This window comes from Rattus rattus, chromosome 12, assembly GCF_011064425.1.
Source record: "Rattus rattus isolate New Zealand chromosome 12, Rrattus_CSIRO_v1, whole genome shotgun sequence".
Taxonomy (NCBI): domain Eukaryota; kingdom Metazoa; phylum Chordata; class Mammalia; order Rodentia; family Muridae; genus Rattus; species Rattus rattus.
This window is the reverse complement of record NC_046165.1, coordinates 79,150,495-79,176,971: the sequence shown is the minus strand read 5'-3', so window position 1 is coordinate 79,176,971 and position 26,477 is coordinate 79,150,495.

The following is a 26,477-nucleotide window of genomic DNA, read 5'->3' as shown; positions in this document are numbered from 1 at the left end:
CCATGGGTTACCTGAAATGCCACTCACATACTAAGAAACACACACACACACACCCACACACACACACACACACACACAAGCACTTCCAAGAAAAAAATAACAACATATATAAATAATTAAATTATATTGATTTGAGGTAATACTTTCATAAGAAGTATTCAAGCTTGAGCAAACAATAAAAACTCTCCAACCAAGGGAGTGCTCTATTTACCCTTCAATGACCATAGAATGCTGAGGTATGGTTTGGATCTAAAATCTTCAACATAGCAGGATGTATTCAATACTTATTCCCCTAGCTAATGGCCCTATTTTGACAGGCTATGTCATTATTGGAAGGTAAACCCTTGACATTCGCCAAGGTATCTACAAGCCCTCACCCAGTGTGGTGAAAAAATGCCCAGGAGCTAAGAAGAGTTTGCTCTCCACTTGGAAAGTGCAGTTACTAGAGTAACAAAGCATCAGTGAATTTTATGCTACCATGAACGTGATAGCTTGAAACAGGACAAACTTCACCTACGACATTCAATTTGAAAAACTGTTTGCTTAAATTTCTAAAGTGTTTATTTGTTTATCTGTTTGTTTGTTTTTGTGAAGAACTATTCCTGAGACCCTGCTCCAGTGTTTTCAGTGTCTTCAAAGGCAGTCATTTGCATCAATTTTGGGTAATTATTTCTGCATAGCCACACATATCTCAAAGAGCGTACCTATATTGTTATTTTGATTTTCCAGTTATTTCTCACTTTGGCTGATAACTGTTTGTCGCCTGCTCTTCCTGTTTCACACTCACTGTAAATGTATTTCCCAGCATTATTACAGTTATGTAGAAGACATCAAAAATTATGATTATTAATATTACAGTGATAGAAACACTACCCTTAGATGTGCTATGAAATGAACTGGGTTTGTTTTGTTTGAATTTCCTATTTCCCCCTCTGGTGCTAATAATTTTGCTACCATTTAATTGTTTGTTTTCTATTCATACAGTTATTGCTAATACATGTCATTTTTTTAAATTGATACATTTATTTATTTATGCTTTATCCTCATCACAGCTTTCCTTTCTTTCTCTCCCCCCAGTCTCTCCCCCTCAGCTCCCCTGCAACCCATGCACCCTTCTTCCCTTTCTCCTCAGAAAAGGAGGCCTCCCATAGATAACGACCAACCTTGGAATATCAATTTAGTAGAACTAGGAACATCTTCTCCTATTGAGGGAAGACACAGCAGCCCAAGAAGGGAAAGAGATCCAAAGCAGGCAACACTGTCAGAGACAGCCCCTGCTTTTGCTGTTAGGAATCCCACCTGAAGACCCAGCTGCACAACTGTTACATGTGTACTGAGGGCATAGGTCAGTCCTATGCATGCTCTCTGGCTGACAGTTCAATCTCTGTGAGCCCAAATGTGCCCAGGTTAGTTGATTCTTCTGTAGGTTTTCTTGTAGTGATCTTGACTCCTCTGTCTCTCCAATCCTTCCTCCCCACTATATTCAGGATTCTTCAAGTTTTCCACACGGCATTTGGCTGTGGGTATCTGGATCTTTTTCCATCAGTTTCTGGGCAGAGCTTCTCTGATGACAGTTGTATTAGGCTCCTATCTTCAAGTATAGCATAATATCATTAATAGTGTCAGCAGTAACCAGTAGAAGGGGAAGCCCTTGGTCCTGCTAAGACTGAACCCCCAGTGAACCTGATTGTTGGGGGGGGGGGGCAGTAATGGGGGAGGATGGGGAGGGGAACACCCATAGAAGGGGGAGGAGAGGCTAGGGGATGTTGGCCTGGAAACCAGGAAAGGGAATAACAATTGAAATGTAAATAAGAAATACTCAAGTTAATAAAGAAAAAAAATAGTGTCAGCAGTAAGCTCTTTCTAGTGTTATGCGTCTCAACAAGACCACTCATTGATTGGTTATTCTCACAATTTCTTCTCTATCTTTACCACTTCACATTTTGTAGGCAGGAAAATTGTGGATGGAGGGTTTTTTGGTTGGGTTGGTGTCACAATCCCTCCATTTGATGACTTTCCTCATTACAGGAGATGGCCATTTCAGGTTCCATATCAACTGCTAGGAGTCTTTGCTAGGATGATTATCCTAATAGATTTCTGGGAGTTTTCATTGTCCTAGGTTTCTAGCCCATCCCACAGATGCACCCCCCTCCATACCAATTTCAGTTCTTTCTTCCAGTACTCTCCTCTCCTCTTCTCTCTCTCTCTCTCTCTCTCTCTCTCTCTCTCTCTCTCTCTCTCTCCTCTCTCCTCTCTCCCTCTCTCCCTCTCTCCTCCCCACTTGATCCTTCTTACCCCCTCCCACATCCTCCCTCTCACCCAGTTCCTCCCCCTCCATCTTCCCTAAGTTTCTACTTCCTCTTTTCAATGAGATTTTAGCAACCCCCATTGGGCCTCCCATGTTCCTTAGCTTCTTTGGGAAGAAGCATGGTTATCCTTTACTTTGCGTACTAATATCTGTCGCGCGCCCAATGTCCCACCAGCAAGAACGACGCGCGGCAACAGGATTCTTCTGCGAACAAGCCTTTACTGTGTTACAGCTCTTCTTAGTGTTACAGCTCTTCTTAGTGTTACAACTCTTCTTAGTGTTACAACTCTTCTTAGTGTTACAGCTCTCTTGAACAGGGACCCCGAGCAGCAAAGTCGCTCGACTTATATACACAACAGTATGCTAATTATCTCTCAGGGATTGGTGGGGCATGGATCACCCCGCTACTTGTCCTCCAGGGATTGGCGGAGAATGAATCACCTCATTAGCATATTAACGGTCAACTGACACCTGGTGCATAAACCGCACATGTGCAGTACCGCTGTTCACCACTAGAGGGAGCCCTAGCAAGGGGACAAGCCTGCACATGCGCAGTAAGTTGTCGACATCCAGACAAGGCTGGATGTCGGCGCCATCTTTGTTTTGCCGCGCCGCTCTCTACAAATATCCACTTATAAGTGAGTAGATGCCACATTTATCTTTCTGGCTCTGAGTTACCTCACAGAGGATGATCTTTTCTGGTTCCATCCATTTGCCTGAAAGTTTCATGTCATTGATTTTAATACCTGAATAATATTGCATTGTGTAAATGTAACACATTTTCTTTATCCATTCTTTGGTTGAGGGACATCTAGGATTGTTGGGAGCTATGCCCTTAAAACCATCCATTATTGGTGGTAATATTATAGTTAGAGTTAAGTAAGATAAAATAGAAAAATGCTAAAATGAAAATAGAAAGACTGGGTTCATTAAGAGGTCAGGATGATGGAAAGTCCCCAGCCACCTGCAGAAGGCAAATACAAATCTGGTGGTCAGGTTGCCTAATGATATGACAAACTTGTGACCTTTCTGAGAAACCAATGTCCTGTTGACGTCAACCAATTGCCTGACCACAAAAGCACAGTGTCCTTGGCTTTCATAGATATTTCCTGCTTCCCCCCTCCCTCTGTTACCCCTGCTATGGTATAAATTCAGCCTTGGGAAAAAATAAAATTTGTTGCCTTGATCAGACTCTTGTCTTGGCGTCCTTCTCTGCCTCTCCTGTCCTCCATTCTCTCCTATGTGGTCCCCAACCTCTGCTGACTGCCCTGCAGGCCAGGGCATAGGTTATTTCCAGTTTCTGGCTATTACAAATAAAGCTGCTATGAACAGCTGAGAAAGTGAGAAAGTGTCTTTGTGGTATGGCAATGCATCTTTTGGGCACATGCCCAGGAGGTATAGCTGGGTCTTGAGGTACAACTACTCATTTTCTGAGAAACTGCCATATTGATTTCCAAACTGGTTGTGCAAATTTGCACTCCCACTAGCAATGTGGGAGTGTTCCCCTCGCTCCACATCCTTGCCAGCATGGGCTGTTGCTTGAGTTTTGTTATCTTAGCCATTCTGACAGTTGTAAGATGGAATCTCAGAGTCAATTTGATTTGCATTTCCCTAATGACTAAGGATGTTGAGCATTTCTTTAAAAAGTGCTTCTCCACCATTAGAGATTAAGGATTCCTCTATTGAGAATTCTCTGTTTAGCTTTGTACCCTTTTTTTACTTGCTTTGTTGACATCTAGTTTCTTGAGTTCTTTATATATTTTGGAAATTAGTCCTTTGGGGGGATTTACTGTTGGTAAAGGTTTTTTCTCATTCTGCAGGCCGCCATTTTGTCTTTTTGATGGTGTCCTTGCATTACAGAAGCTTTTCAGTTTCGTGGGGTCCCATTTATTAATTATCTTAGTATTGAACTGTTGGTGTTTAGTTCAGGAAGTTGTCTCCTGTGCCAATGCACTCAAGGTTATTCCCCACTTTCTTTTCTATCTGATTCAGTGTATCCAGGTTTCTAATGAATCTTTGATCCTCTTGACCTTGAGTTGTGTAGGGTGATTGATATGGATCTATTTTGTATTCTTCTACAGAATCAAGTTAGTCCAGCACCTTCTTTTGAACATGCTTTCTTCTTTTGTTTTTCCATTGTATAGCTTTGTATCCATTGTCAAAAATCAAGTGTCCATGGTTGCGTGGATTTGCTTCTGGGACTTCAATTTGATTTCCTTGATCAGGTTGTCTGGTTTTGTGCCATACCATGCAGTTTTTATTACTATTGCTCTGTAGTGCAGCTCGAAAACCAGGGATGGTGGTTCCTCCAGAAATTCTTTTGTTGTACAGGATTGTTTTAGCTATCCTGGGTTTTTTCATTTTTCCATATGTAGTTGAGTATTATTCTTTCAAGCTCTGTGAAGAATTGTTTTGGAATTTTGATGGGAATTGAATCTGTAGGTTACTTTCGGTAAGATGGCCATTTTTACTATGTTAATCCTTCAGATCTCTGACCAGGGGAGATCTTTCCATCTTCTGATATCTTCTTCAATTTCTTTTTTTCAAACATTTGAAGTTCTTGTCATACAGGTCTTTCACTTGCCTGGTTAGATAGAGTTACTCCAAGATATTTTATATTATTTGTGGCTATTGTGAATAGTGTTCTCTCCCTAACTTCTTTCTCAGACCATTTATCATTTGTATATATGAGGGCTACTTATTTTTTTTGTTAATATTGTATCCAACTGCATGGCTGAAGTGAGTTCCCTGGTAGAATTTTGAGGTTCACTCATGTATGCTATCATATCATCTGCCAATTAAGAGTCTTTGATATCTTCTTTTCCAATTTGTATAATCCCCTTTATTTTCTGTAGTTGTCTTATTGCTCTAACTAGAACTTCTATTACTATACTGAAGAGATACAGAGAGAGTGGACAACCTTGCATTGTCCCCAGTTTTATAGAATTGTTTTAAGTTTCTCTCCATTTAATTTGAGGTCATTTATTGACTTGGTTGTATATTGTTTTTATTATGTTTAGGTATGTGCCTTGTATCTCTGATGTCTCCAAGTCTTTTAAGATGAAGGGATTGTGGATATCATCAAAGGCTTTTTCAACAACTAATGAGATCATCCTGTGATTTTTTTTTTAGTTTGTTTATATAATAGACTACATTGACAGATTTTAATGTGTTGAACAATTCTTGGTCTATGTGATTAAGCCTACTTAATAGTGGTGAATGATGTTTTTGATGTGTTCTTGGATTTAATTTGCAAAACTCTTTCTTTAATCTGTTTTACAGTCATTATCCCCCTCCCAGCCCATCCTATGACTGTTCCTCATCCCATTCCTCCTCCCCATTCTTCAAGAGGATGTCCCCACCCCACCAGACCACCCCACTCCCTGAAGCCTTAAGTCTCTTGAGGGTAAGGTGTATCTTCTTTCACTGAGGCCAGACCAGGTAGTCCTCTGCTGTTTATGTGTCAGGAACCTCATATCAGTCAATGTATGCTCCCTGGTTGGTGGCTCAGTGTCCAAAAGATCTCGGGTGTCCAGATTAGTTGAGACGGCTGGTCTTCTCATGGGGTTGCCCTCCTCCTCAACTTCTTCCAGCCTTTCCCTAATTCAACCACAGGAATCCCTGATTTCAGTCCAATGGTGCATTGTAGGTATTGGCATCTTAGTCAGATGCTTATTGGGCCTCTCTAGACTCCTATTTATAAGCACACCATAGCATCAGTAATAGTGTCAAGCTTTGGAGCCTCCCCTTGAGATAGATCCCAATTTGGACCAGTCACTGAACCTCCTTTCCCTCAGTCTCTTCTCCATTTTTGTCCTTACAGTTCTTCTAGACAGGAACAATTCTGGGTCAGAGCTTTAGACTGAGGTATGGAAACCCAATCCCTTACTTGATGCCCTGTCTTTTTCTACTGAAGATGGACTCTACAAGTTCCCTCTCCCCCACTGTTGGGAATTTCATCTAATGTCCTTCCCTTTGAGTTCTGATTGTCTCTCACCTCCCCAGGTTCCCTGTTTCCATTCATTTTGCTGGGCCTCAGGGCTTCACTCCAGTTTTCCCCCTCCAACACCTGACCATGTTTCTCTTTCCCTCTCTCTGTCCTCCCTTCCTCCCTCTGCCCCACTGTGATTGCTTTCTTTTCCCTCCCAAGTGGGATTGAGTCATCCTCATTTGGGCCCTTTGACTTATTAACCTTCTTGAGTTCTGTGGATTGTATCCGGAATATTCTGTAATTTTTTTGGTTAATGTCTACTCATTAGTGATTACATATCATGCATGTCCTTTTGGGTCTAAGTTACCTCACTCAGGATGATATTTTCTAGTTCCATCCATTTGCTTGCAAAACTCATGATGCCCTCATTCTTAATAGTTGAGTAGTATTTCATTGTGTAAATGAACCACATTTTCTATATCCTTTCTTCCATTGTGAGACATCTGGATTATTTCCAGCTCCTGGCTATCTCAAATAAGATCACTATAAACATCGTGCAGCATGTATCCCTGTGGCATGGTGGGTCATCTTTTGGGTATATGCCCAAGACTGGTATAGCTGGGTCCTCAGGTAGATCTATTTTCAATTTTCTGAGGAACTATTCATAAGAGAAATGGGTCTCAAATTCTCTTCCTTTGTTGAGTCTTTGGTAAGTATCAAGGTAACTGTGGCCTCATAAAATGAATTCAGTTTCTACTTTGTGGAATAATTTGATGAGTATTGGTATTACCTCTCCTTTGAAAGTCTGATAGGATTCTGAACTTAAACCTCCTGGTACTAGGTTTTTTTGGGTTTTTGTTTGTTTGTTTGTTTTGATAGCAGACATTTTATGACTGATTCTATTTCCTTAGGGGTTATAGGTATACTTAGATTGTTCACTTGACCTTGATTAAACTTTGTTTAGATTTTTCCAATTTTGTAGAGTACAGGTTTTTGAAGTAAAACTTATTGATTCTTTTAATGTATTTGGTACTTGTTGTTCTGTCTTCCTTTTCATTTCTGATCTTGCTAATTTGAATGTTATCTCTCTGCCTTTTAGTAAGTTTGGCTATGAGGCTGTTTACCTTGATTTTCTTAGAGAACCAATTCATGGTTTCCTTGATTCTTTGTGTTGTTCTCTTTATTTCTAACTTACTGATTTCAGTCCTGAGTTTGCTTAATTTCTGCCTGCCACTTCTCTTTAATGTGTTTTTTGTTCTAGAGCATTCAGTTGTGCTGTCAAATTGTTATTATGAAATTCATTAATTTCTTTATGAAGGCACTTAGTGCTATAAACTTTAATTTTAACACTGTTTCATTGTGTTCTGTATGTTTGGATGTGTTCTGCATTCATTTTCATTGAGTTCTAGAAGTTCTTAATTTCTATATTTCTTCCTTTACCCAATGGTCATTGAGTAAAGAGTCATTCAGTTTCCATGGATTTTAGGCTTTCTTTTGTTTCTGCTGTTGTTGAAGTATAACTTTAATCCATGGTGGCTTCATAAGATTCAGGGGGCTGTTTCTGTTTCCTTGTGTCTGTTGAGGCTTGCTTTATGGCTGAGTATATGGTCAATTTTGGAGAAGGTTCTGTGAGCTGTTGAGAAGGTAAATTCTTTTACATTTGGGTGCAATATCTGTAGATATCTGTTAGACCCATTTGATTCATAGCATCTGTTAGTTTCATTAGTTGTCTGTTTGGTTTTTCTTAGATGGCCTGTCCACTGGTGAGTATGTGGTGTTTAAGGTTCCCACTGTTAATTTATAGGGTTCCATGTGTGATTTAATCTTTAGTAATGTTTCTTTTACATGTGGGTGTCATTGAATTTGGGGCATCAATATTCATAACTGACACATCATCTTCATAAATTTTTTTCTTTGATGAGTATGAAGTGTCTTTGCCCATCTCTTTTGGTTAATTTTGGTTGAAAGTCTGTTTTATTGGATATTAGAATAAATACTCTAACTTGTTTCTTGGGTCCACTGACTTTGGAAAATGTTTCTCCAGCCTTTCACTCTAGGGAGATGTCTGTCTTTAATGTAGAGGTGTGTTTCTTCTATGCAACAGAAGGAAGGATCCTGTTTCCCCAATCCATTATGCTAGCCTGTGTCTTTTTATTGAGGAATTGAGTCTGTTGATATTGAGGAGATATTAATTATCAATGATCATTAATTCCTGTTATTTCGGGGGGGGCGATACAGTGGTAGTGTGTGTGTGTGTGTGTGTGTGTGTGTATGTGTATGTGTATGTGGTGTGTGTGTGTCTGTGTGTGTGTGTCTGTGTCTGTGTGTGTGCGTTTGTCTGTGGGTGTGTGTGTTTCCTTTGGTTTTGCTAGTATGAAATTATTTATTTCTGGTGTTTTCTTGAATGTTTTTAACATTCTTGGATTGGAGCTCTCCTTCTGATAATTCTGTATGGCTGGATTTATGGATTATATTATTTAAATTTGGTTTTGTCATGGAGTATCTTGTTTTCTTAATGTATGGTGATTAAATTGTTTCTCAGTATATTAGTCTGTACTGACATCTCTGGTCTCTTAAGGTCTTCAGTTTATCTTCTTAGGTCCTTCTGACTTTTAGAGTCTCCATTGAGACAGCAGGTGTAATTCTGAAAGCTCTACCTTTATGTGTTACTTGGCCTTTTTCTCTTGCAGATCTTAATATTCTTTCTTTGTTCTGTACATTTAGTGTTTTGATTATTATATGGTGGGGATAGGGTCCTGTTCTTGTCTCATTCATTTGCTGTTCTGTAAGCTTCTTGTACATCCATAGGCATGTCTTTCTTTAGGTTGAAGGCAATTTCCTTCTGTGCTTTTGCTGAAAAGCATAATTTTTGGACTTTTGAGCTAGGAATCTTCTCTTTTGGTCTTTTCCTAGTGTTCCAGATTTCCCAAATGGTTTTTGTCAGGAACCTTTTAGATTTAACATTTTCTTTGACTCATGTATCAATTTCTTCTATCATGTCTTCTATACCTGAGATTCTCTCTTCCATCTCTTTTAGTCTGTTGGTGATGCTTGTATCTGTATTTCCTCTTCTCTTCCCTATGTTTTCCATCTCCAGGATTCCCTAAGATTATGTTTTCTTTATTGCTTCTATTTCTATTTTTCAGGACTTGAACAGCTTTATTAATTCCCTTAACTATTTGATGTATTTTTCTGTGTTTCTTTAAGGGAGTCATTCATTTCCTATTTAAAAACCACTATCACCTACATAAGATTGCATTTAAGGTCATTTTCCTGGGGTTCAGCTATATTAAAATTGGTTGGATAGCTGGGCTCTGGAGGTGCCATATTGCTCTGGCTATTGTTGATTATGTTCTTATACTGGTCTCTGGTCAACTGGGTGTTGTGGATTTCGTCTAATACTGAATGTATTATGTTAATTTGGTCCCCAAAATTGCATGAAAATTCACACATACACACGTAAGACACTGAGGGACCCTACCCCCAGTTGGTTTTGATTGATAGATAAAGTTGCTGGAGGCCAATGACTGGGCAGGGAAACAGAGGTGAGATTTTAGGATTCCTTGGCAAGGGACTGAGTAAGGAGCAGAAAGAGAGATGTTTGTGTGCATGAAGGCAGAAGGCCAGTCTCAGGTGTCATCACAAGCAATGCTTTCTAGAATGTTTTAAAGATGGGAATTATGATGCCCTTAGTTTATTATTATTACTATTATTATTATGATGATGATGATGGTGATGGTGATGATGGTGGTGGTGGTGGTGGTGGTGGTGATGATGATGATGATGATGATGATGATGATGATGATGATGATGAGTTTGGCTTTAATGAATGTTTTGTGGTTCCATATGAATGTCAAGATTTTAAAACCCTACTGGCCTTCAGCTATTCTTTACCACCCTCCTTGTTTCTCCTAAACCACTAAATGCTGTTGGTCATTTTGTTGTCATTGTAGGTTTTGCCTTTGGACCAGAACTCTATATTTCAGAAGTCAACTTGAAAAGGGTTGGCATTCAGATAGTGTTCCAAAAATACCTGACAGGGACTACAAATGAGACCAACACTAAATTTCCAGAATTCCTGAGCCAAGAATTAGGAAAATACAAAGAAACTATAAAATTTGAATCAACATAAATTTAAACACACAGCTTAGTAAGATAATATGGTAGATTAGTATCACCAATAGATACAGGAAATCAGTGTAGCTCAAAATAAGTTTTTCACTAATAAAACGCCATTCTTAGTGATGTTCTAAAAGTAGAAAACTGGACATAGACAACATGGATTTGTTTTTACCAAAAAAGAAAAAAAAAAGAAAAAAAAAAAAAAAAAAAAAAAAAGAAAGAAAAAATGTGTTCTAACACTAAGGACCCAGAGGCACTTTTGAAATAGCCCAATTCCTACCTCATATGAAATGCAGTTTTATTTCAGCTTTTGGAAATTGATTCTGGTCCTGGATCAGGATAATTCAGGGTAGAACTGCCCATCTAGATGAAAGACACCTAGAGTGCTTTCAAAGTTTGTAGTGGTAAAGACAAACACCCTCCAGGGCTTCCACTGACCATAAGTACCCTTTGAATTTTTCCTATGAGCCAAGATGTGGTGAGTATGATTCAAGAATAAATTGACTATACATACAGCCCAGAATTATTCAAAACCATGGATGTTTGGAAGTATATGATGATGTTCAAAAGGGGGAAGATGATAGAAACTATACTCGATATGCATCACCATGTATTAAATATTGTTGTCTGTGGACTTCTTTTTGATGTTGCAACATTTAAATAATTAGGGTAGGATATTCCAGAATATGTTGTCTTTCAAAAATATCTGCAACAAAGAAGCATATCAATCATTTCTTTAAATAAAGCCAAACTCTACCATATACGCACATTAGCACTGGTACCCTTGTGTGGTACAATAGCACTTGAGTCCAGGGGGAAACTAAACCATATCTGGTGAAAGCCTTCATGCTGGAAAAATCCATTATAAAAGTGGAGGTTAAACAACTATGAAAGACAGAGAATGAGGGACCAACCTTCACTCATTTATCAAAAAGCAATGTCAGCTGCTTTTGTAACTAGGCTATTCCTGGATAACCAACATTAATTCAAAGTTTCAAAACATATAATCATCTGTAGGTGTCCTACTTCCCAACAGGGTTACTGTGACAATTCAATTACAACAGAGTTTTGGAAGACACATGAAACTCCACCTGCTGTCAATAAATTTCAATATTCTTGAGTAGATAAAGAAGGAATGATGATATCCATGTGTGTCAGAAAAAAAATTCTGTGGCTAGAGAGACGGCTCAGTGTTTAAGAGAGTTATCTGTTTATACAGAGGACCTGGGTTCAATTCCCAGCACCAACATGGCTGTTCCCAACCATCTGTATCTCTAGTCCCAGGGGATTCAATCCCCTCATTGGGCACTTGCAGTCAATGCATGCACATAGTATGCAGGAATGCATTCAGGCAAAACATTTATACACATAAAAATAAATAATGTCTCAAAAACTCTACCTATGAATTCATACCCCTCTTAAAATTCTATGATGCAAAATTATGTTCTACACAAAGACATGATTTTATCTAGATTCATGAGATCAACATCAGACTCACTTTTTAAAAAGTGAATAGAAATAATTAGTCAGAAAAAAAGAAATAGTCATTCTTGGAAAAATGATTGGCTAAATAGGCAATGAAGTTCATTGACTATAATAAATATATAACTAGGAACTACGGATTGTATCCAGATCTTTCATTACAGAAGTCCTTAATTACTGAGGTTATACAAAATGTTATTAACAAAAAAGAGGGAGAGTTTGAGCTGTGGCTACAGGAGTGCATGAACCTCAGTCATTTCAGTATTTCTGGCTTCATTCTCAGAGATCCTCCAAAGCTCAGTGTCTTCACACATAAACCATGTTTACTTCATGGCTATTATGAATACTAAATATGAAGTGAAAATACATAGAAAACCTGTGTTTTAAAACGTGATATAAAATGTCATATTCATAAAATACCTAACCGTACTAAACAAAAGGAAGTAGGAATACAGAGTTGGGAGATTTTCAATTTGTAAACCTGTCTAGGGTCTGGAGAGAAGAGAGGAAACAAGGATACATTGAGGATATCAGAGGGAAGACTGTACATGATCTCTAAATATAAGAATATATAATAGAAATAAAACATACTTAAAGTTTCAAAAACTCTTTCCAAACTATAAATCAGAGTTAAACATTTTTCATGTTGTTATGTCAAGTCTCATTTTTCTAATAATAGATTGTTTATAATATTTATTTCTATATCCACATTTTTACCTTCTGAAACCGGATAGCCAATTAGCAACACAAAATAGACTCTGGTTTCTGCCTATTTCCTAGTCTGTCTACTCTGTATGTTCTCATGTCATCACATCCACACGACCTGATTATAGGAAACTACAGAGCTCTAACTACCTGTTCTTTCTCTGTTTTCTTAAGGATTCTAAGCAAAATATACTTAGGAAACTGGATTGCTTTGGGAATATCTAAGAAACTCACATATAAATCTTTAGTTAGAACAGTCTTTAAATGTAATACATTACATGAATTTCTGTCTCTAAGACTGCCAATTACTCTGCTTTCCGGCTGAGAAATGTTAATGCTGAGAACAAAAAAAAAATCCATGTTAAAAAATGAGGTAGCATTGCTTTGTAAATTAAAGCAGAATGGCAGATAAATTTTTTTCTAAAGACAATCTGGGTCTTATGGGTGGTTAGAGAATGCAATCTAAGTTTAAACTGCTTTTAGTTTTTATTCCATATGCATGTTCAAACTTCCCTCTTCTCAAGGAATCTAGATAAATAATTGTTTCTTCTAATAAATTCTTAATACTCTGACTTTGAGGCATTATAAAGTTGCTAATGATGTTCCCACAGACCTAAACTGTTTGCTTTCTTTATTCTCTTAGCCAGAGAATCCTTAAAAAGATTTGAACTGCACAACTCTGCTTCATTTTCTAGCTCAGATAATTCAGGAAATGAAAATGTAAGCTGTTCATGCTGAAAATAAAGATATACTATAATTAGAGATCCAGGAAAAGTACTAACCTAGTTAAACACATGTCTTTTATTAGGAAGGAGGAAGAAAAAATATAAACTTGTGTTTTCAGTATTTCTGGCTTCATTCTCAGAGATGCTGACATGAAAATGAGATGCCTTTTTACAATGCCACTTTAGAGATGGAAACGAAGAGGGAGGGAGAGAGCCAACAACAGTCCTGGGTACTTTTCTCTTGGACACAGTTTCACAAGACAGAGCTTGACTGAAGTGACAAGTCTCAGCTCCAAATGACCAGTCTGACTGAGAGTCAGACTTTTCATGCAAATTGAATGATACATAAAAACTATGTAATGTCTACAAATATACCTACCTTCTCCTTTAAGAAAAAGCTACCTTTCATCCAGTATTTTTAGAATCTCTCTTAGGATAGGACAATAGAGTCCCAATTGATATTCCAATATTGATATTGGAATGTTCAATAAAAATCCATTAAACTTGAATATTCAGGTGGGAAGGAGACTCAAAGGAGACAGGCTGGGTCTTAAGCTTCTTACCTGATTCCTCATTATTCATCTCCATGAACAGGGCTCCCAGAAAAAACAGTTCTGAGTACCATTGTATTTTTGTGGATAGTCACCTGCACCCTTGTCTGACTATGTTCATAGTCTTGTCCTCAGCTCAAAGCACTATTAAGTCTTTTGTTTGGTCTTGGAAATTTTTTCCCAGATTGCCAAATTGAGATGAGAGAACCCAGATTCTCTCTTCTCTCTCATTAAGGTTGTCTACATCACTTTATATATTTATATGATATATACAGTGCCAGAAAAATACTTATGTTTGACTTATCATAAGTTAAAGTTATCATTATAACTAGAATCTTAACTCATCAATACCTGGACATAGATGTTTCTTTTGATCCATGATTTGTTGAACAGCATCTGATCAAAATGAAGAAATAACTGATAATAAATATCTTAGTAAAACAAGTCTACTATTCTTTAAATATACATATTTAATATATATTAATATTTATTATATATTAATGTAATATATATTTCAAAGATCTGTAATCTCAGAGGAATGTACTCCCACCCTCATATACAAATAAAACTAACTGCTCAACCCAGTTTAAGGTATAACAGAGGTCTTTAGGGATGGTCCAAAGCACCTAAGAAAAGTAGATTTGTTTCCTATTGTTCAGAAATAGAAATAGGATAAGGAGGAGGGCAAATGGAGGAGGAGAAGGAGGAGTAACAGGAAGATAAAGGGAGGAAGGAAAAAGGGAAGGAGTAGGACAAAAAGGAGGAGGAAGAGAAATGAGGAAGACAAACAAGGATGAAGAAGCAAAGGAGGAGATAAAAGATTCAAAAAGCTTCTAAGGATATGTTACTTTTCTAACTGAATACACAAATCTAAATATAATTCCACTGTAAATTTTTCAAGTGAAATATAAGTCATATTACAAGAAAATATGCACTTGAATATTACAAAAATCTGTACTTGAATAGAGTCAGTGGGAAATAACAATTCTTTCAGAGTATTGTGATGATATAGTTTAAAATGTTAACTATTAACTTATTTCTAACTTAGAATTACTTTGTTTCTTTAAAAAATCTAATTGTCTCCTATGCCAATATATGTTCAGAGCAGTTTTCTTCTAGTAGATTTAGTATTTCTGGTTTCATATTGATGTGTTTGATCCTCTTGACCATGACTTTTGTGCAGGGTCTATTTGCATTGTTGGACCAACACTGTTTGGTGAAGATGCTTTCTTTTTCCCCACTGTATAATTTTGGCTTTCTTGTCAAAATCAAGTGTGTATAGGCATATGGGTTTATTCCCAGGTCTTCTATTCAATTCCATTGATCTGGCTTCTGTTGTTGTTGTTTTTAGTTTTGTTTTGTTGGTGTTTGTTTTATTTTGTTATTTGTTTTTGCTTTTGTTTATTGCCAATATCATGCAGAGTTTCCACAATCTGTCCATTGATGAGAGTGGGGTGTTGAAGTCACCCACTCTAATTGTGTGAGGTGCAATGTGTGCTTTGAGCTTTAGTAAAGTTTCTTTTATGAATGTGGGTGCCCTTGCATTTGGAGCATAGATATTCAGAATTGAGAGTTCATCTTGGTGGATTTTTCCTTTGACAAGTATGAAGTGTTCTTCCTTATATTTTTTTTGATAACTTTTGGTTGAAAGTCAATTTTATTTGATATTAGAATGGCTACTCTAGTTTGTTTCTTGGACCATTTACTTGGAATTTTTTCCCAGCTTTTTACTCTGAGGTAGTGTCTGTCTTTGTCACTGCGGTGTGTTTCCTGTGTGCAACAAAATACTGGGTCCTGTTAGTCTATGTCTTTTTATTGGAGAATTGAGTCCATTGATGTTGAGAGATAGTAGGGACCAACGATTGTTTTTTTCCTATTGTTTTTGTTGTTAGAGGTGGAATTATGTTTGTGTGAGTATCTTCTTTGAAGTTAGTTGAAAGAAAATTACTTTTTTGCTTTTTCTAGGGTGTAGTTTCCCTCCTTGTGTTGGAGTTTTTCATCGCTTATCCTTTGTAAGGCTGAATTGGTGGAATATATTGTGTAAATTTGTTTTTTTCATGGAATATCTTGGTTTTTCCATCTCTGGTAATGGAGAGTTGTGCTGAATATTGTAGTCTGGGCTGGCATTTGTGTTCTCTTAGGGTCTGAATGACATCTGCCCAGGATCTTCTAGCTTTCATAGCCTCTGTTGAGAAGTCTGGTATAATTCTAATAGGTCTGCCTTTATATGTTACTTGACCTTTTTCCCTTACTGCTTTTAATATTCTTTCTTTGTTTAGTGCATTTAGTGTTTTGACTATGATGTGACAGGAGGAATATCTTTTCTGGTCCAATCTATTTGGAGTTCTGCAGGCTTCTTGTATGTTTATGGGCATCTCTTTCTTTAGTTAGGGAAGTTTTCCTCTATAATTTTGTCAAAGACATTTACTGACCCTTTAAGTTGGGAACCTTCGCTTTCTTCTATACCTATTATCCTTAGGTTTGATCTCATTGTGTGCTGGATTTCCTGAATGTTTTGGGTTAGGAGTTTTTGCACTTTGCATTATTTTGACAGTTGTGTCAGTGTTTTCTATGGTATCTTCTGCTCCTGAGATTCTCTCTTCTATCTCTTGTATTCTGTTGGGGATGCTTGCATCTATGACTTCTGATCTCTTTCCTAGGTTTCCTATCTCCAGGGTTGTCTCCCTTTGTGATATCTTTATTGTTTCTATTTCCATTTTTAGATCCTGGATGGTTTTGTTCAGTTACTTCACCTGTTTGGCTGTGTTTTCCTGTAATTCTTTACGGGATTTTTTGTGTTTCCTCTTTAAGGGCTTATACCTGTTTACCTCTGTTTTCCTATATGTCTTTAAGGGAGTTATTTATGCCTCTTGCCATCTGGTTATCTCTGGTGTTAGCTGGTCTTGCTGTCTCTGAGTTAAAATCAATAACTTGATATGTTTAAACATACCACCTGATAGAGATTTTCTGAATCCAAAACACTTATATTAGCAAATGCCACTTTACTGCTTTTAATCTTCACAATATATCTACTTGCATTTTCTCGTATACATCTGAAGAAACAACGGTTCAGAGGAACTGGAAGACTGTCTAAGTCGAAAGCCTTAGCCAGTGACAGAGCAAGAATATGCAGAGGAATTTCCCAATCTCTAAAATCTGTCTTATCTTCATGCCACCACTCTATGCTCTAAGCATACACTTTTCCTGGGTTATCAGCATCTTTGCCTAAGGCTTCTTTCTCTATAACTGGTCAGACCTCCTGTGTTGGATACTCAAACCTAGCATTATAATGAACTCTCTTTGCATTGCTATCAACAAAATAATAATCAGGAAATGCCTTTGGGGATACAGGAGGTAATGCAAGCCATTTCTCAGACCAGTATTTGTTTCCCACAAAGCTCCATTTTCATCTTTAAAACTTTATTATTGTGTTATTTATCTACAGGAAGCACATAAAAAATAAGTTTACAGGCTAAGTTAAGCTGTGGAATATAAAATATAATAAGAAATGATATACTGGGACTACGATAAATCATTCAAGCTTTGAAAATAATGTATAGAAAATTAAGATTAGCCCAGAGAAAATGTAGATAAAATGAGATTAGAACCAAATAATGTTATGTGTAAATAGATTTTTAAATGGAACAATATTTGAGTTTGGTGCCATTTTGAAAATCAAGATGAAAAAAATTGTACTCTACAGAACATGAATATCCAAATAAACAAATATGGTACATTTCATGAATGCTGTGTGACTAGAGGATCAATGATATTGACAGTTATTGGTATGATAAAGAGAATTCTCAATGCCATTCTGTAGGGACTTACCTACTTTCCTGCAATCATTTCCAAACATTGGATTGTTAAGTTTTCCCAGGTATCATCAATCAGACAAGGCCAGTGAGAATCCTGACCTTTATTAGCTTCATCATGTAAAAAGGCGTTGATTTCAATAAGCTTTCTGACTAAGGAAAAGAGTTAATAAGGGCCAACACTCACAGAAGAATAAATAAGATAGCATGTATTAAAAGGTATTTATAGTCTGTAAATTATTAAACATGAAAAATTCATAATAATGGTAGGAGACATTGCAATAGAAAGTATTTGCCTAGAACAAGTGTTATTATCCTGCTTACATAATTTGAATATCTGTTTTTATAAGCATACACCCCAACCCTAGACAAAAAGCTTCAGGCAACTAAGGAGGGCGAAGAGAAGGAAAAATAGTTTTCCCCAAAGAAGACCCCCAAAGCTGCTTATCTAATACCAAGTGGTCAGCTCAGAGACAAGATATATATATATATATATATATATATATATATATATATATATACAAGTAACATTGTATGGACTGAGCAGGACAGGCTGTATTTATATATCTAGGAATATGAATATATGTATACATATTCATAAACATTTTTTAAAAAAACAGGCTATGAATTTGAGAGAGATTGGGGATGTGTAGAAGAAACCATAGGGAGAAAAGGAAAGGATAAATTGATGTAATTGCACTTTAACTTCAAAATATCATATATATATATATATATACATATATATAAAATGAACTAAAAAAGAATTGAAAAGAAAATGGTAGTTACATAAACACCAATTTTCAATGAGACCCATGGTATTAACTGAAAATAAGATAGCATACAGGATGATTTTATTTCATTAACAACAAACTTTGTGTCTATATCTCTAATGCTATGGGTATACAAAACAAGAACAGGAAGTAGAATGGTCCAAGTCAGGCCGTGAAGACATTGAGATGAGAAAAATGCTATATATTATAGGCATATGTGAGCAATTATATCATCTATATGTAAATGCAAATTCATGTTATTTATCTAATTTGAAAAAAATGCAATTTTTTTATTTTGCTTTTGATATCGTCCCACCATGAAGCATAGACTGGCTTAAAACTGCTTCAGCCGCTGGAGTACTGGAATTATAAACATGGACTGCCATGCCCTGCACAAAGTAAAATAAGAGTGCTCTGAATGGGGAGGAGAAAGAAAATAGATAAATACAGAAGGTCAAATAAGAGCAATGATATCTGGAAAAGTCATAAAGAATCATACTAGTGACAATCTACCTAAATAATAACTACATAATACATCTGTGTATAAAAATATATACATATAGTTTAAATGAAATTTCCACAGCTAGACTGATATGTTCCCTCCAAAAGTTAAAGACCATCTAACAAAAACCCCATCACCATGCATGAGACACCCTCTTTTGAGTAAGTGGTAAGAGTCATTGAAGTGAGTCCCAAAACATTAGAGGCTCTAACTATTGCCCTCTACTGTTCTCCCAGGGTGTGAAGTGATTTCTTACTACCAAAGATAACATCTACTTCAGACACAAGGCACAGAAACCTCTGAGCTAAAGCTAACCTGAATTCTTCCTCTCTGAGGACCACTTTTCTTAGTACTAGAAGATGCCATGCAAGGTACCGAAGGAGGGAAGCAACCAATAGCCACCTAGATATGATGCCTCCAAACCACAATACCCCCCAAAATGCAGTAGTGACACACACACCTTAGCCATAACCAACAACTTTCTAACTGGAGTTAAGACCTGTGCATCAAGAGGGAAACCATGTCTGATACTGGAAACCTAGACAACTACCTCCGGATAATGAATTCATGGACCTTGGAGGAGAACGTATAACTACACCTTTACTAAATCAGTGCAATCCCTGACAAGCACAGTCCTCACACCTCATCATGGAAACTTTTTGCAACAGACTGAACCCATTACAGAACACCTCAACTAATTAAAATGTAGAGTTATAGAGGACTGTTTCAAAAGATACATCTGCAACCCAACCCTTACATCTAAGTCTCAAGGATCATTGCAGGAAAACAGGTAAAAAGATTGTAAGAGTCAGAGGAACCAAGAATTTACTGAGCCTGTGTCCCCCAATAATGTCAGAAACTACACCCATAAAGTCCTAGCAACATGACAGCTATCTTAGTTAGGGTTTTACTGCTGTAAACAGACACCATGACCAAGGCAATTCTTATAAAGACAACATTTAATTGGGGCCGGTTTACAGGTTCAGAGGTTCAGTCCATTATCATCAAAGCAGGAAGCATGGGAGGATCCAGGCAGGCAGAGTGCAGGCATAGCTGAGAGTTCTACATCTTCCTCTGAAGGCTGCTAGTGGAAGACTGACTTCCAGGCAGCTAGGGTGAGGGTCTTAGTCCACACCCACAGTGACACGCCTACTCCAACAGGGCCACATCTTCTAATAGTGCCATTCCCTGGGCCAAGCATATACAAACCATCACGACTGCCAAACACATCACCAAGACGAAATAGTATCTAATCTTATGAAAATACAAGGCGCATTAGCAATGTTGATATAAGTTTGCAGCACACTTAACTTACTCTTGGTCTGTAAATACAGACAAGTAGGTAAATTCAACTTTCTGCTAAAAGAAATTGTCCCCGTAATTGTAAAATTATAGGTCTAACCTGAACTCTAAGGTACTCAGGAGCTGATGGAACAGGAAGTCACTGCATTGTATTGAAGCCCTTAATTCAGCCAACTTCGAGTGTACCACAGTTAGCAACAAGAAATGATTAGTCATGGTATCTATTTAAGACCCCTCGAGAATCCACACAAGGGACACCAAATTTGCTCAAGAATGCTGACTAGGCATATAAAACACAGTCAGACAGAGGGCTCCAACTCACGTGACTTAAGAAATCTGCTTTGAATAAGTGTATAACGCTTTAGACTCACACCTCATCCGTTGGCTGAAAATCTGGTGATGTGGAGAGAAAATATGATTTTTGCCAGGGTAGGTCTGACAGACATGGAGCATCAAAGGACAGGGGCTTTCTGTGAGAGAAATAAGCAGCCTAAGAAGGTAGGATTTACTAACCAGCCATGCCGTCTCCAAAGTGTTTGTCAGGATTCAGGTATTGGGGTGTCTGGAAGCTGCAGACACCGATGTTTACTCAACGGTGCAGGCTAAGCAAAGGCTAAAATGTAGTCACCCATTAGACATGTTTTGATCCCTTTTAAACTCGCGTCTTTGAATTTATGGACCACTTTTTTCTCCCCGAGGAGTCTAAGGAACTTCACCTAGCTGGGCCCTTTGTTTTTTTCACCTATCTTCAAAGAAGCGTTCAAACCACGGAGGTACCGATTTGAAACTGTTGTTCTCCCTGACAGGAGAGCTGAGGGGTACTCTTCTCATCTACTTAAACAAATGCTCCAGAAGGGAACCAGTGTTAAACAAAGGAGGGCTGCTCTTTGCAGGCCGGTCGCTCCAGCTGTGCATCAGAACAGGCTCTACATGAAAAGCTCAGGCCCCTACCCACCAAGACATGAACCCAGCAACCGCCTTTTGAAAAGGAAATGTCCCCCATAGTCCCTCACAGCATTCATTTGACTCTGATTTAACAGTGTTTACCGAGGCCAGGTGGGCCTGGGGCTCTGGGACAAAGAAGGCCCAGCATGAGGATGCTTAAACACAGTTAAAGCTGGCCTTACCTTCACCTTTGAGGAACAAGAACAGCGTGAGGAATTCACAGAGCTGCACTCAGAAAACATAAATGTTACATGAAAGAAAAAGTTCAAAGGGGAGAGATTCTCCAATTGTAGGAGAAAAAACAAAAGAAAAAGGAAGCAGGAGTACCGCTAATTCAGAACGCTGAGCGGATCCAGAGCTGAGCGCGCATCTCAGTAGCACCTACTATTGGAAATGCTGTTCCCCTAGAAACGCATACTCTGTTCCTGATGGAGATGGGCTTCCTCTCAAACTCATAGACTTCCTGATAAGAGAAAAAAAGAAGAAGAAGTCATAGCAGAGACAAACTAACCAAAATAGTATTAACAATTGAAATATGGGGCTGGAGAGATGGCTCAGAGGTTGAGAGCATTGGCTGCTCTTCCAGAGGTCCTGAGTTCCATTCCCAGCAACCACATGGTGGCTCACAACCATCTGTAATGGGATCCGATGCCCTCTTCTGCTGTGTCTGAAGACTGCAACAGTGTACTCAGATATAATAAATAAATCTTTAAAAAAAAACAATTGAAATACGAAGGGTGGTGAGATATTTTATTATTTCGCTTTATAAATGTATGCTAAAATAGGATTTTTATAAATATTCCATATCTCAGAGAACGTTAGAAAAGCGTTGGGTTTGTATGAAGATGGTGAGACAGGGCCAGACGAGCCAGCAGAGGGGATGGGTTCAAAATGGAGCAGTAACGAGCTACTGAGAATGCAGGAGATGAAAGAAATTCTTTGGCACTCTGGGAAAAAAACAACTAATTTTCTTAGCACATAATATGTTGCATCTTTTTATATCACTTACAAAGGAAATGTTCTTTGGTTCCTAGAGTAACAGCTTCAACTAAAGCTTAGTTGGCTGACTCTGAAAAGCAATGATTATAGAGACTGTAATTAAAATAATTACAAGAGAAATGGGTACAAGTCCTTACCATGATGCAACTTTAAAATGCCATTTTTTTTTTTTAGGGAAAATGGAGAAAATAGAGGGTATTCAAGCATACATATTTAGGCCATTTAGACAAACAACTTTTATTGAGTAGGAGTTCATTTTAATGTAGCAAGATGTTGACAGGCTCAGGAGTGCCACCAATGTATTCTTTCATGATGGATCATTTTGGAAGAAGTTCTGAAATCCAGCTTAGTGTGTGGTTTACCGTTCCCAAGAGAATGGGACACACAGAACTTCACTACTCGAACTTAGAGGGAACTCTCCCAGGCCTGTGCAATGACTGTGAAAGCCTAAATTATGGATGTTTTTCCCTCAAGGTAACAACTTGTCAGTGAGACTCAGATTGTAGCAAGGATATGTAAGCCTTTTCCTCATCTATTAGGGAAATGCAGGCATTCATGGTGGATTTATAATTTCTTTTGCATGCATTACAAAGAGCCTGGGAAAAGAAAGCTATTCACTTCTACTGGTTGGTTAATTAGTTGGGTAACTCGGTTGTTTTGAACTTACTAAGTGTCTCGGCTACATTGGAACTGATATGATCGTCAACTTGTTTACTCCTAGAGAGCACTTTTTAGCAAATACACCTTTCTGACACAATGGCTAGGAGATGAACTATGTTACCTTTAGGCACCTTATGAGATTAGCTATAACTGGTCCAGACTCTGTCACTTGTATCTACTTGTTCCTTCTCAACCCACCTCCTATTGAAAGAGGCCACTTTGCATTATATTATAGCTTAAATAAGAGAATGACCATTTTTGACACCAACAAATTTTTTTCAATACCTGTGCTCCCATCCTCAAAGCTCTGCAAAGATTAATCCAAATCATGTGGAAGCTGACGATGTGCCTCTAGCTTTGATTCGTTCCTTCGTCACCCTTTAGAACCGCTCCAAGAACAGTAGATCCCCTAATTTTAACTACCTGGGAGGGGAAAAAGAAAGGAAAAAAAGGAAAGAAGGAAGGGAGGTGGGGGAGGCAGGGTAAGGCCTGTTCAGATAAGCTAACAAGCCCAAAGGGGATAGTAACAAAATAAAGATCGAAGAATATTCTAGAAACTGAGACAGTCCGCAGTTAGTTAACAGACAACATAGCATGTTCACATGCTTCCTAGAATGTTACAAAACAATAAGGAAGGTTGCAGAAGCTGTGTGCAGTAAACTGGTAATTCTTAGACAAGCAGCCCTCCTGTCCCACACATGGCTGTTTTCCTGGTTCACTACATGGTGGGCTATTAAGGATGGAATTGTAATAACACAAAAATAGTATCAACCCCTTTGGGCTACTGGAGGATACTGGGCTGCCTAGGATCCATTTAAATGAGAATAAGTGTTCATGAATAAGCCAACACGATGAGAAAGATGATCACTGCTAGAAAGTGGAAAGAAGTTGGATTTTCATGCATTCTCCATACCATAGGAGCCTCTGCGTATAGACGGGAAGTTTTTATGCAGCTTTGATGCGACTTCTGATTGCTGCAAAGCATTACAGCTGCATTGTATATTGTGCTGCGTTAGCGGCTCCCACAGCATGAGTCACAGGATTAGGAAGAAGTGGTTTCTCCTGATCTCTGATTATTACGACTATTTCAGTCCTGTGGAGAGGATGGGGAAATGATACACAGTGATTATCTTATTACTTGATCTTCAAGCAAACTTAGATATTTTCGTCTAATGCACGAGGTGGGCAGAACTGTCAGGGACTGAAGAACATTATTCCTTCACCTCTCTGACCTAACACAAGCATCTTGATAGATACCAAGAAGAAAGCGATTCCCGGCTCACAGGATATTACAGATCCGCCAAACAGGAACAGGGTGATCCATCCAGTAGGTTATAGCATCAACATTTTATACTGTGCTTTAAGGAGAGACACAGCATTCTAGGGGCCCGTGGGCGTCTTTGCTCTTCAGGCTCCTTTAAAAGAAAAATGTATTTATTTATCAAGAATACAGCGTTCTGCCTGCAATGTATGCCTTCAGGCCAGAGAGGGCACCAGATCTCACTGTAGATGGGTATAAGAGACCACATGGTTACTGGGAATTGAACTCAGAACCTCGGGAAGAGCAGCCAGGGTTCTTAACCTCTGAGCCATCTCTCCAGCCACACCTTATCTTTTTTTAAATCATATTTACATCACATTGTAATTGGATACATTTATCCATTTTTTTTATGAGCACAGAAGAAAGAATGGATAGCATGGCATGTGGCTGGTAGCTAGAAGGAACAATGGCTCCACAGGTAGTTTCAGGAGGCTCCTACCTTAGGGAAACCCCTCTGCTTGGAAATACATTCCAGAAAGTTCCTCTCCTCTTACCGCAAACACCTTCAAGCCTCTCTTCCTTCCTGGAGGAATTTCACTTGGCACTGCCCTCTGGGACCACCCAACACCTAGAAGGAAGTTTTGTAAATCCCAACTGCCAACATCTGCTCACAATTTAGTAGCTCTGTCATTCAACAGACACATCTAATGGCTAAGACACAGAAATGGAAAGTTCACTCGAGAGAGCATAAAACAATAAATGAGTGTAAAAATATACAACTTCAAGAGGCTTCAAATGCATATTAATGAGACATACTCGAAACATTATTTCCATCTACCATTTTTTTTAAAAATACTGAACTAGGAAGTTGGAGAGTCAAAGTTTGGATGCTAAGCCAAGACCTACATAAAAGTCCAAGCATGATGTCAAACCCCGGTAGTCCCGGCACTGGGGAAGTGGAAACAGGAAGAAGACGCCTGGGCCTTGCAAGCCAGCCTGTCAAACCTTTCAGTGAGCTTCAGATTCAATGAGAGGACCTTTCTCAAAAAATTAATATGGAGAGCAATTGTGAAAGCATTCCTGGCCTCCATACACATACATGTGCACTGACAAGCATGCTCACTCAAAACACATTTGGACACATATAAGCCCCCCCAAAAAACAACAGTTAATGATAATGAACTTGAGCTAAGATGAACAGGTACACTCATCCACTGAAGACTGTCCTTCTCTTTTGGAAGTGGGTGAAGGAGGAAAAGAGTGAAGTTAATAGCTTTGGATACTTCCTTTTAACTCGCCCTGAGATAATTCAAAATATGGTTGATAAATGTAAAAGCATTATTTCAGTACACTTATCGTTGTAAATATTTAAAAAATGCCCCTTAGAGAATATCTGTGGTACCAAAAAATGATATTAAATTAAGAAGATATCAAAGACTGATCAAATGAAATGGGTACTAAAGAATTTATAATGATCAGAGTTCAAAATAATACAGACATTTCTTCTTTGAAGATCTACTTAAAAAGTACCTAGTGCAGAACTACTTAAAGAGTACTTTTCTCCTGCTCGGATAAAACACCAATTATTTGGGCTTACAGTTCCAAATACTTGGGGTCCATAGAGAAGGGAACAGCATGCCAATAGGTCACAGACATGGCTGCTAGAACCGGAAGCCGAGAGCTGAGTGCTCCCTTCTCAAACTGCAAGCAGGAAGAAACAAAGAAACTCAGATGCTAGTGATGCCTTGAAACCTCAAAGCCTACCCCCACATACTTCCACTTTTTCCAAAGTGGCATACTTCCACTTTGCAAAGCCACAATTCCTAAACCTCCCCAAACAGTACCATCAACTGGGGAGCAAATATTCAAATGCCAAGAGCATATGGGGGACACTCTAAATTCAAACAACCATAATGCCTGACATTATTTTCAGAGCCAGATGAATTTTCAAAATTGTTTTGCATTGAGCTTTTATTGCAGTTGGTAGGGACAGATAATAGACCTATAAGAAAATTAACAATCGTTTCCACCAAGGACATTAACTTATTACTGTAGCCTCCAAAACTACCTCTATAAACAAGAAACTCGAAATGATTTTGTTTATAACACAAAGCCTTTTCAAAGTTAGCATGTCAGAGTTTTAATCATGTAAAAAATGCTAAGTGTGTCTATCTGAGAAAGGCACAAACCCAAGGAAATTCTAGGTCTCAAGAGAGAAGACAAGAGTACTGTACCTTTGGCCATTTTGCATTGGCTATAATTTTACCTGGTTTCATAAAAGCCTGTTTTACAGAGCTGAAATCCCTAGAATCTATACGTAAAGTAAGTTTGTTTTTCAGTCTTGCTTTTTTTCCTCCATAGTTTTTACTATTTTAGTAAGATTGACTGATTGATTGATTGAT